This window comes from Camelina sativa, chromosome 2, assembly GCF_030686135.1.
Source record: "Camelina sativa cultivar CO46 ecotype springtype chromosome 2, ASM3068613v1".
NCBI classification, from domain to species: Eukaryota; Viridiplantae; Streptophyta; class Magnoliopsida; order Brassicales; family Brassicaceae; genus Camelina; species Camelina sativa.
Window position 1 is genome coordinate 22,699,138 of NC_141881.1, and position 12,782 is coordinate 22,711,919.

The 12,782-nt window shown below is 35.7% G+C and overlaps 1 pseudogene; it reads right to left on the reverse strand.

The window, feature by feature from the left end:
- Positions 1 to 2,264: 2,264 nt before the first annotated feature.
- LOC109126915 (F-box/FBD/LRR-repeat protein At1g51370 pseudogene) lies at positions 2,265 to 7,985 on the reverse strand (annotated as a pseudogene).
- Between the last annotated feature and the right edge of the window lie 4,797 nt (positions 7,986 to 12,782).

Here is a 12,782-nt window from a genome sequence, read left to right on the forward strand (position 1 = left end):
CCTATTTATCTGAGACTCGAGAGATTATGTTCTTCTGTATATATATAATGAGTGTTTATATAACACAAAAGCCCAACATTCAACCATGGCAACTCAATATTGGTTAAAATTGTTTTCAATATGGGCCGTAACTGAGTTGTTTATTAGTTCTATTCTAAACATTTTTTTTTGTCAACGTTCCTAACGTTCATAATTAATTTGTTTTCGAACTGTAATCACTCATTTACTCAAATAACATCTCTAGAATTTGGATTCGCAGCCGAAGCTCGAGTCAGAGTCAATACTCAAAGCCGAAGCCCGAAGAACTCAAATAATCGCTCGCCATTATGTAGATTCGGAGTCCATGTCCTACGTTGGTCAAATAATGAGTCTTGAGCCGAAGCTGGAGCTCATATAAAAACTCTCGCTCGCCAATGCGCTTCAGACTGTATGGAATGTAAGATTTAATAGGGAGACAGAAGATAAGTTATATATATATATATATATATATATATATGTCCCTCCTTGTTCATAATGTTAGGTTGCATTGCATCCGAAGATGATGCTGAAGATTCTAAGTCAAGCTTTTCATTTGATTTCTAAAATCGATTGTGTTGATTCGTAAAGACGTGCGTTGTGATTTGATAGATTTGTATGATGTGATCACAGATAAGCAATAAAAAACAAAAAGGCCATAAGGTATCTTGGCCTACCGCTAATGCACAGGAAACTAAAACTGTGTGACTACAGACCCCTGCTTGACAATATCTCCAACAAATTCACGACTTGGTCTGTCTGCGCACTCTCGTACGCAGGTAGAAGGGAACTAATAGCCTCTACTATCTACGGTACAGTCAATTTCTGGGCTTCAGCCTTCATCCTGCCAAAGGGTTGTGTGAAAAGCATCGAGAGTATGTGTTCGAGATTCTTGTGGTGTGGTGATATCAATAAGAAGCCAAATGTAAAAGTTGCTTGGCACTTGTTGTGCTTACCAAAGGAAGAAGGAGGCTTAGGATTCAGGAGCTTTGCACAGTGGAACAAAACTCTCTGTCTCAAGCTCATTTGGAGGTTACTAACCGCAACTGACTCACTTTGGGCAGAGTGGATGCGTAACAACAAAATCAAAGATGATGTGTTCTGGAATATTGATGCGAAAAAGCAAATCTCTTGGACGTGGAGATCCCTGCTCCATCTTCGCCCACTTGCTTCCCAATTTATAAGATCTCGGGTTGGTAATGGAGAAACTCTAAGTTTCTGGTTTGACTGGTGGTCTCCTTTTGGTTGGCTGAGATTCGGATACTAACAGTGGGTGCTTTTGCCCTCTTGCTTGATGGAAGATTCCTTTTGTCTTTTAGTTTTTTTTGTGGCAAAGGCTATCTCTTGTTTCTTATAAGTTTATTGTATCACTACAATTGAGTTTCATCAATGAAAATTCACAGTTTTACAAAAAAAAAAAAAAAAAAACAAAAAGCAGAATTTAGTATTTGAAAGCTTAACTAAACTCTTTTTCAGTATTAACGTGAAAGAACTATCTTCTAATGACATAAATATCGGCTACTGATTCCTTGTGGTTTGATGGGAAATTAGTCTCAAAGTTGGTTACTCGCAGGTTACATCATTCCGGATCTATTCTGGGAAAGTGACAGTAACTTTAAAACTGTAAACCAAAATGTCTGCAATTTTAGTTGGATGGTATTTGCCTCCCAACTCAAGTATATTATCATCTCCAAGTTATGTGTCGTTGAAAAGATCGGAATCAAATTCTCCTTTCTATGTTGTGAAATATTTTAAATTCATCCAAAGTTTATAATAAAATATGACAGAATCACATTTCATTTTTTTTAATATAAAATTTCTAAAAATAATCAAATTTTTTAAAATTCTAAGATATTTAAATCATACAAAATCCTTTAAAATTCAAGTTTAATACCCCTCATAATGAGCCTCTTCAATGACTTAGAGAGAACCCGACATCCATCTTTTAACTAACTCCTCGAGGACATGATAGGATAAGACAAGTCTCTCAAAAGTGGCCTCATCGATGTGAACCCATTAAATGCAGTCCATATAGAGACAAGAAACACCGAGATATATGAGAACCTCCTCCATGAAGACCAATCAATGCTTGAACAATTTGTGGAGATACCAATCAAATTTGAATTAAAGTTGGTAATGATTAATACATGAGCAGCAACCACCAAGTAATAAGAAAGACTTCAATCTTCAATATTTGCTTGTGGCTCAAAGCTTAATATATCCCTCCTAAAATCAACTAATTTAACGACCTAAAAGATCAAACTTTTTTTAGGAATCAAAGAACAATGGATTTTACAAACGGTAGAGCATCTTGGCATTGTAAGGAGTTCTTGAAGGAAGGCACACTTAGCCTTCTCGGTATAGTAAACGTCGAGCTTTAGTTTCTCCATGATTTTTGAATTCTTCAGGAAGTATCTTACTAGCTCTGTTTCTTCTTCATATCCTGTGATTGAACGTTTCCATTCCACTACCTTGAGTGATGATACTAAACACATAGGCACTGTTGAAAACATCACCTTCGGTTCTGTGGTCTTCTTAGGACGAAGAAACATGAATCCGTCCTGAACCAATTCCTACAAAAACAGAAGAAAACAATTTGACTAGAGAAATATACACAAAATATTTTCACAAACAATATGCATAAATAATAGCTATTCCTTACCATTACTAAAGATTCTAGTTTTGGGCAGTTCTCAAGAATGGTTGGCAACATTTCAAGATCAGATTTAGAAAATTTAACATTCAAACGAGATAGATCATGAAACTGAAGCACTGGTCCTGGTTTCGAATATTGAAAGATTTCATTCGTATTATGGTGAGAATTTCATTCGTATATATGCTTAAAAGTTGAGATGTATACCTTCCAAATACCATTAGTAATAACTAGCTCCCTGACCCTCGATATATCAGTGAGGACGTTATGAATTGTGTTGCTACTGTATGTCACATCACGAGAAGGGAAACTAATTTCTAGTTTGGCAGAGGAACCCAAATTGACAATCTGAAAGCTCTTTGGTGAGGAGACCGACGCCCTCAAACACTGGAGTCGAGGTGCATCAATCACAACTTGGGTGAACTCATTATATATGTCGATTCTCTTTAGCGTATGAGAGCGCAATTGTAAAACATGTCCCGCATCAACCTTGGAATATCTGATGCTGGTAAAATCTTCCAGAACAGGAGAGCCTGAGATAAGTTTCTGCAAGGTGGTCTCGTTGGGATACTTAATATTCCTTAAATGGATGATCTTCAGACAAGGTAGGTGATACAAGCCTCGGAATCCACCAAGACAAGACTCACGGACTCAAAGACTTAGAAGCTTGGCGGAAGCGATATGATGGAAAGTAACCGGTTTGATGCTGATTCCACAACACCGAGGGCTAGAAAATATTATCCAAGGGCTATTCCTCGCAAGGATCAGAGACTCTACACGAAACCTAAGTTGTTTGATTCCACAAACTACCTAGAACTCACAGGAACAAGGATTTGATTCAAAACACAAAGTGTTGAAGCAAACTGAAATTTCTTATTATTCAAAAACATTTCTTCCAAAGTACAAAATAATAGAGCTTATTAAGCGGCTCGAGTACAACTTCTAAATGCTAAAATAAAGAAAGAAATCACAATAATTAATGAAAATCTTGATCTTTGGGAATTGAATGAGAATATCGGCCACATTCGGAAAGTTGTGATGCACCTTGAGTCTTGATAACTTGGGGCCGGAGTTGTGGTTTCTTGGGAAGTCTAGATACATTCTAGGAAGCTTCTGGATGGTCTTGAGAGTCTCACAAAGGCGCACCATTGAATAAGGAAAAGACCATTGTGTCATAAAGACAAACATATCCAAATAAGGAAAGTTGCACTTTAGCTTGATCCGCCTAATCAAGTGAGGTGGGGTGCATCCTAAGATGTGTGGTGAAGTCTCCAAGTGATATAGAAGCTCTCCAGGACGCCAAGGGATGCTTTGGTTTGAGCCATTTATGGAAAGGTCCATTTTGAGTGATGATTGACTTGCGGAAGGGCTCCCTGAACCAAGCCTTGAACTAGTTCGAAACAAGGGTGGCTTTCTTTGATCTTCCACATTGGAATATATGTAGGAAGATATGTGGAAGGAGGTTGCCTCATTAAAAACCTTTCTAGGTAAACCCATTGGGAAAAACCCTAGATAAGGGAAAAATAGTGCAACGGTCCCATTCCAACGATATGATCTTTCAGCCCGTTGAAGGTCTGCATCATTTCTAGTTCCAGTGGTCAGCTCCAAAGTATGTTTGTTTCTGATTCTTGCACATATCGAAAGGATATCATAGTTCTCCTCAACTAGTACAAGCTGGTTCTCTCCAAAAAGTACTTTAGGCAGTCTATCGGGAAGTTCTTCAGGTTATACATCAAGAAGTCTGTCATGTAGTACTTCAGCCCCTGCTACAGCTGGTAATTCAGCTCCCGTTCTTACATCATCCCCTCCCCCTTGAATGAGTTTCGACCTTGAAACTATTTTATCTGCACCAAGAGAAAGCAAGTTAGCTTTCATGAGGTTTTGGGACTCTAAAGTCTTACCTTGGTATTGCTTTGTTTGATGGCGGATTGGTGCATCAGGTGGTTCATCCTGGAGCAGCATTGAGCGGTAGACTCCTTTTGCAGCATTCAGCTCTAGTGTAGGCGTGTGGTTCACCGTGATAGATACACCATTGGGTGTTATAATTTGATCCTTTTTAGCTCCAAAATCTGAAAGTGGGTCTTTTGGCAAAGACAAGTGCGTCATATCCGTGATTGGAGGAAAATAGGACTTATCGACATAGCAACTAAACCGTGTATTAGCGCATACCTTTGATTTTGCTTGCATTGCGCGAACTTCTTTTTTGATTTGTTGCTCATGTTGCATAGCGAGGTGTAGAACTTCTTGTAGGGAGTGGTAGGGCTGCGTCTCCACTTTGCGTTGTATGCGATCTTGGAGGCCATCTACAAACTGGGACATGAGAGGCTCCTCGTTCTCCTCAAGAACGAGAGGGCTTCTTATGAGTTCAAATTCCTCATAATACTCTTCTACACTCCTAGATCCCTGAAACAAAGCACGAAATTGTTTTAGTAAATCGTGGTAGTAATGAGGTGGTACATACCTTTTGTGAAGCTCAAACTTCATGTCAGGCCAGCGTGTGATTTGTTGGTATCTAAGTCTCCTCTTCTCAGCTACTTCTCTATCCCACCAAGCTAGTGCATGATCCGTGAGACTTGCAACAGCTAGGGCTATCTTCTTTGGCTCTGTGTAGTGATAATACTCAAAGAGGTGCTCCATCCTCTTTTCCCATTCCAAGTAAGCTGAAGGATCAATTTTTCCCGCAAAGGTAGGTGCAGTGAGCTTCACTTCAGGTGGTAGGTTTCTGTCATCTTCACAAACACGGTTTCGGTCTCCTTGAGCTCTTCGATTGGGTTGATCAAAGGCCACGTGCTGCTGTTGAGGTTGTAAGTCTGGTGGTTCCTCTTCTTGATGAGGATCATAGTTGCCTTCTTGAACTTCAGGCTGCAGGTTCCTTCTTTGGACGAGTGGTGGTGCATTCTGATTCATTTGCTCCAGTTGGGTGAGCCGTGTTGACATGGTTTTCATGTTGATGTTCATGGTAGTGAGCGTTGTCATGATGGTCTCTAGTGTGATAGGATTTTCGTCACCCATAGTTCCTTGCAAAATTCAAAGATAAACAAGAGAGATCAATAGATATCTGAACTAAGCAAGCTAAACAGCAAAAACTGAGACAAATCAGAACAGAATTCAAATCAGAAATAGCAAACGAATTTTAAAAATAAGAACAAAATTTTTTATGGGTTTTTAAGACTTTATATAAGCTAAAAACAGAAGGAAAATAGTTTTTATGATTTTTTTTCAATTTTATAAAATTCAAGCAATAAAACAAACGAAAACAAACTTTTTTTTTTTATGGTTTTTGTATGAAATTTTAAAACTGAATTAAAATATAAACAAAAACAAAACAAGGAACGAAATAACCTAGTAAGATAGGAGTGTTTAAGCTCTGATACCAATGATACAAGCCTCGGAATCCACCAAGACAAGACTCATGGATTCAAAGACTTAGAAGTTTGGCGGAAGCGATATGATGGAAAATAACCGGTTTGATGCTGATTCCACAACACCGAGGGCTAGAGAAAATGATCCAAGGGCTATTCCTCGCAAGGATCAGAGACTCTACACGAAACCTAAGTTGTTTGATTCCACAAACTACCTAGAACTTGCAGGAACAAGGATTTGATTCAAAACACAAAGTGTTGAAGCAAACTGAAATTTCTTATTATTCAAAAACGTGTCTTCCAAAGTACAAAGTAATAGAGCTTATAAAGGGGCTCGAGTACAACTTCTAAATGCTAAAATAAAGAAAGAAATCACAATAATTAATGAAAATCTTGATCTTTGGGAATTGAATGAGAATATCGGCCACATTCGGAAAGTTGTGATGCACCTTGAGTCTTGATAACTTGGGACCGGAGTTGTGGTTTCTTGGGACGTCTAGATACATTCTAGGAAGCTTATGGATGGTCTTGAGAGTCTCACAAAGGCGCACCATTGAATAAGGAAAAGACCATTGTGTCATAAAGACAAACATATCCAAATAAGGAAAGTTGCACTTTAGCTTGATCCGCCTAATCAAGTGAGGTGGGGTGCATCCTAAGATGTGTGGTGAAGTCTCCAAGTGATATAGAAGCTCTCCAGGACGCCAAGGGATGCTTTGGTTTGAGCCATTTATGGAAATGTCCATTTTGAGTGATGATTGACTTGCGGAAGGGCTCCCGGAACCATGCCTTGAACTAGTTCGAAACAAGGGTGGCTTTCTTTGATCTTCCACATTGGAATATGTGTAGGAAGATATGTGGAAGGAGGTTGCCTCATTAAAAACCTTTCTAGGTAAACCCATTGGGAAAAACCCTAGATAAGGGAAAAAGAGTGCAACGGTCCCATTCCAACGATATGATCTTTCAGCCCGTTGAAGGTCCGCATCACTTCTAGTTCCAGTGGTCAGTTCCAAAGTATGTTTGTTTATGATTCTTGCACATATCGGAAGGATATCATAGTTCTCCTCAACTGGTACAAGCTGGTCTCTCCAAAAAGTACTTCATGCAGTCTATCGGGAAGTTCTTCAGGTTGTACATTCAAGAAGTTTGTCATGTAGTACTTCAGCCACTGCTACAGCTGGTAATTCAGCTCCCGTTCTTACATCAGTAAGGTAACAAACTCAGCATTAGGCAAGGTGACCTTGCAAAGTCGTAAGTGTACCAGTGTCTCGCATGTATATAAACTCAGGGGTATCTTATGATTATCATATGCATTATAATCAACCTCAAGATGCTGAATCTTACGCCTAGTCACAGCATCAATCCATGACGCAAGATCACACATACCATGACTATAAAAACTTAAGCGGAGTTTGCGAATCCATGACTCCCTGTGGGAAATAAAATACCTTTCAACAAAACTCACAAAGGCATCAAACTTTAAGAATGAGGTGGAGCCTAAGTCCAATCCGGGAACTGATTGCCAAAGATATCTCCATCTGGTGGATAAAACACTTGTTCTAACAGCATCCTTGGTAGAAAGATGATAAAGTATTTCACATATCAAAGGATCGGGTAAGTGGCTAATCCTATCTTCTTCCTCATGTGACACTTGGTCACATATTTTGGCTTTCTTCCTTCCACCCACCATTTTTTCTTAACACAACTAATCTGCATCATCAAAAGATAGAAAAAAAAAACTAAAATAAAAAAGCTAAGAGACAGATGAATTGCGGAACAAAAAAAACCTAATCATCCTTCTCAAAAAATATGAACCAGATATGAAAACTATACATACACCAATACTTGCCAGAAGATTCAAAACAGATATCGACTAGAGAGAAGAACAACATTATAATCAGTTGAAAGCCGTACTAATCAAAATTCTTTAAACAGAAACAAAACCAATTAGTGATTTATCGCCTTGGGAACGAAGAGGATTCGTGTGTACCTTTGAGACAAAAGCCTTTACCGTTTTTATCTCTCCGTTTGACCTAAGAATAAATCGGTCCACATATCTTGAATCCATATAGTTAGGATCGAGTCGAGTTCTATTACCTATTTTGACACCCTGATATCGCCTCTACTTTTTACCAATTTACAGCAAAATTCTAATCTTAGAAAGTGGTTGAGAAAAGAACGAGAGATATTAATAAGAAATTACATATGGAAGTTAGTTTAATATATATATATATATATATATATATATATATATATATAGAAATAGATATTTGTGTACGTATCTAAATATTAATGTTACTAGAATATGAGCACGGATTGAAATTTTTTTTGTTTATTTTGTAATTTTTATTCAAAACATCATATATGTGATTATTTTATTTATTTTAAAAGTTTTTTTTACGGAATCGGATTGTAAGTTTTTTTTCTTCTGTATATGACTTATGAAAATAACATCTATTTTGTAAGATCTTCTAGTAGATCTATATTTTGACCCGCAGTTAAGTTGTGTGATAAAACTATGGCTAGTTGGTCATCAGGTGATCATGACAAATGCTGAAAGATTTCGTAGGCACTTGGGAGATTCACCGAACTGTCAGGTTTGCAGGAGTGGAGTTTAGACGATACTTCATGTTTTGAGGGATTGTGGAGCAATGGCGGGTCTTTGGCAACGAATGGTACCCGCTGCGAAGCATCCCCGGTTTTTTCAGTCTACTCTACTTGAGTGGTTATATGAAAACATCAATGCTGTGTATCAGGTTGAGGGATGTTTATGGTCAATGGTGTTTAGTATGGCCGTTTGGTAAGGTTGGAAGTGGCGCTGTGGTAATGTCTTTGGAAGCACTAGGACGTGGTGCGAATAGAACTATGAGGAACATCCGATCACCATCGGTGCGTGTGGACCGAATGATTGCTTGGACTGCTCCTTCAGATGGTTGGATGAAGATGAATACGGATGGGGCATCTCAAGGCAACCCTGGTATGGCAACGGCAGGAGGCGTGTTGCGGGATAGTTCAGGAACGTGGAGGTATGGTTTTCTCTTCGCATAGGGATATGTTCAGCTCCTTTGGCTGAGCTATGGAGAGTCTACTATGGACTTTGCATTGCTTGGGAGAAGCAAGTGACCGGGCTGGAGTTGGAGGTTGATTCGCAGGTGGTGGTTGGTTTTCTCAGGACAGGGGTGAGTGAAACTCATCCTCTCTTCTTCCTGGTATGCTTGTGCCATGGCTTCATATCTAGGGACTGGTGTGTCCGTATTCTTCACATGTACAGGAAGGCAAACCGTCTTGCCAACGGCTTGGCAAACTATGCTTTCTCGCTGGAGTTAGGTTTTCATAGTTTTGATGTTATTCATAATAGTCTTGTTTCATTTTTTGTCGGATGATGTTCACGGCACTACTACTGTTCGCCATGTTTGTGTTTGAGGTTTTAATTTAATAATTTAGGGGAGGCTTTGTCTCCCTGTTTCCTACCAAAAAAAAAACTAATTTTTTGTTTGTTAATTTTATTTAATTTGTTTAATATTTAAAATTATATATTTTATTTTGATTGTTAATTCTATGACTTAACCCATTGTATACCGCATATTAATTTTAGGACCAAATATGTAACGTATGTTTGTCAAAATCATCTTGACCGAGAAATTCTACCAAACAACGTTATTCCAAACTTTAATTTAATCAGAAAAATCATATTTTTTGAAATTTCAACCTGTGCTCTAGCAAGAAATCATATTTCTAGAATTCTTTCATATTATAGTGACATATTATTGACCCGTGCTATAACAAATCAAATTAGAGTGTTTATAAATTTAAATTTTTGATCTATCATATATTTATGATATTCTTAAAATATCAAATTAAACTATTTTTTAATATTTCAAATTAAATTATTTATATTTTTTTATTATAGTATATAAATTATACAACTCAACAAAAAATATATGAAATTGAATTCAAATATTCAAATTTTGACCTGTTTCTCCAACTCATAAAACCTATTTTGTAACCAACTAATGTATCAAATAATAACTATAATTTTATAACCTATAACTATTATATTTTCAACCAAAAAAAGTTATGTACTTCCGAGATATTAAACTATCCCAAAATATTAAATAGTTTAATTTGATATTTTCTATACTATAATAAACGTATTGGGTTTGCATAATCGGAAATCACACTTAAGCGTGATTAATTTTTGAGATTTTTTTGCCTATATATGGTTATGTAAATATACTCTTTGGAGATTTTATTTTATTTTATAGAATATTCTTTCTAAGAATATACTAAATATAGGTATAACTAAGGAAGTCAACCCATATAAACTATTTTGTAACCAACTAATGAATCAAATAATAACTATCTTATTATATAAAGCTTGGTTATCAAAGTTAGTAACTCACTAGATCGTGACATGTCTTAGTTTTAGCGATCATATATAAAAGTTAAAAACTCACTTGATCGTGATATGTGTCAGTATTAACGATTAGATATCCAACTCATCATATCGTGACACGTGTCGATTTTAACGATCAGATATCACATATCAAAGTTATTAACTCATCAGATCATGACATGTGTCAATTTTAACGATCAAAAATCACAATTTTCAAGCTTGGTAAAATGATTCATAAGATAATTGTATTCTTATTATATCAAAAAAAACTTTGTTAATATTAAAAGGAAAATGATGGTAAATACATCCCCCTATATAAACAAATAGTTGATGACATATTTTTCACCAAACAAAATAATTTTGACTAGCTTTGTTTTTCTTGGTAAAATTTCCTTCTTTGTTTTCTATTAACCTTTTATTTGACACATCATTGTTCTTGAACAAGTCTCGAAGACAATTTGTTTGTTGTCTAATCGAATCAACTGTATAAAAAGATTCCTAGATATTGCCACATGTTTTTGTCGTCGTTTCTTTGAATTTTGTTTCGTTTCTCAATTTCAGAATGCATACTATGCAATCATTGACTTTGAAGTGTTAATAAAGTTTCTTATGCATAATAACTAAGGTTTTTGTGATTAACAATTTTTTCATGGTGTTATTATTGTTTATATTAATTTGCAAGACAGGTAGCATAAAAAAAAAGATGAATGCACAATGCAAGATAACAATAGTGATTATATAACACTAGATGAACTAAACGGAAAGCGTTCTTATCGTCGAACGAGAGTACGTCTTACAAGAAAGTGGGAAGCAAGAAATTTAAAAAAAAAAACAATGAGCTCATTGGAATAATTTTTCTCATTAATTAGAAAAGGGATTAAGGAAAATATACATAAACTTATTAATTCTAAAAAATGTAAATACTCACTTCTATATAAACATAGATCGTCTCATATTATTCATCTAACAAAATAATTTATTCAAAAATATTGGTTTCAACTTTGTTCTATTGATCAAACTTTTTTAATGGGAAGACAAATTTTCCTTATTTTTTAAACCAAAATATACTCCTACTTTCTGTTTTTTCAGTTTAGAATATGTAAGATTAATATGTTGACCAAAAAAAAGGAAGATTAATATATGCATCTTCTTTTTCTAATACTTTATTTTAATATTTCTTGTAGTAGCTTTAGATTGTTTTATTTAATTTTTTTTTATCTTTGAATTATTTGATATTCATATATTACCGTGCTTATAATTTTCTATTATTTCACAATTATGTCAAATTAATTTTCTTCTAATTTCTCAACCTTGGTTGGTCATAGAGCATTTTTTGTGTGCAAACATAACTGTTACCATTCGTTCAATCTCAAAAGGAGATAAATAAGAGAAGGTTATCAACCTAATGGTTGGATAAAATAGGCTAATCAAACACAAGCTACAACAAACATACATATATTGGAAAAACATAAATCGTTGTTGATAGATCCATAGGAGCTTGAAGACAAAGGCTACAGAATGGTGTAGCAAATAAACTTTCATGAATACATTGGGAAATTTAACATTAGTTACTATCAAAAGATTTTGTGACGTTGGAAAAAGGTATTTAGTTTCGTTGGTTGTTGGAGCAAGCCATTTTGAGATAGCTAAAAAACGTGAACATGTCTCTCCACATAGGAGGAGGGCAGAGCCAAGGTTCTCTCTATGGTGGAGAAGGTTGGACGCAAGGTTATCTCCCCAAGGGAGGCAGGTGGGAGAAATTGGACGCAAGGTTATCTCCCCAAAGAAGGAAGGAGGAGCGAAGGTTCTCTCCATAGTGGAGGAGGTTGAACGCAAGGTTCTCTCCATAAGGGAGGAGGACAGAACCGAGATTTTCTCTATTGTTAGTCATACACTATTGTGATGTAATTTATTTTTTTATTCAAAATGTTTTTTGAGTCAACAGTTTTAGTTATTAAAGATACTATGCAAAAGTGAAAGTAAAGAGACCTATAATAGTTGGCTTAATTTGTCCATATAGATATTTTATAGGTGATAGGAAATAATATATTTGTAACATACAATATATGTAGATGTAAAAAATACACTTTTAATGGTAACATACATAAAAGATTTGTATATGGATATAAATCAGTGTATTATAGCAAAATAATTTTTACAAATAAAGTATAATATATTTTTATTAAATTTATTTACAAAACTTTAAACCCATACATCGGACGGGTCCTTATCTAGTAACTTTATAACCTATAAGACTATAACTATTATATAGTCTACCAAGAAGAAGTTGTGTACTTCCGTAATATTATATTGGAGATTTTTTTCTTTATTCATTTGAAATTACATAGAATCGAGT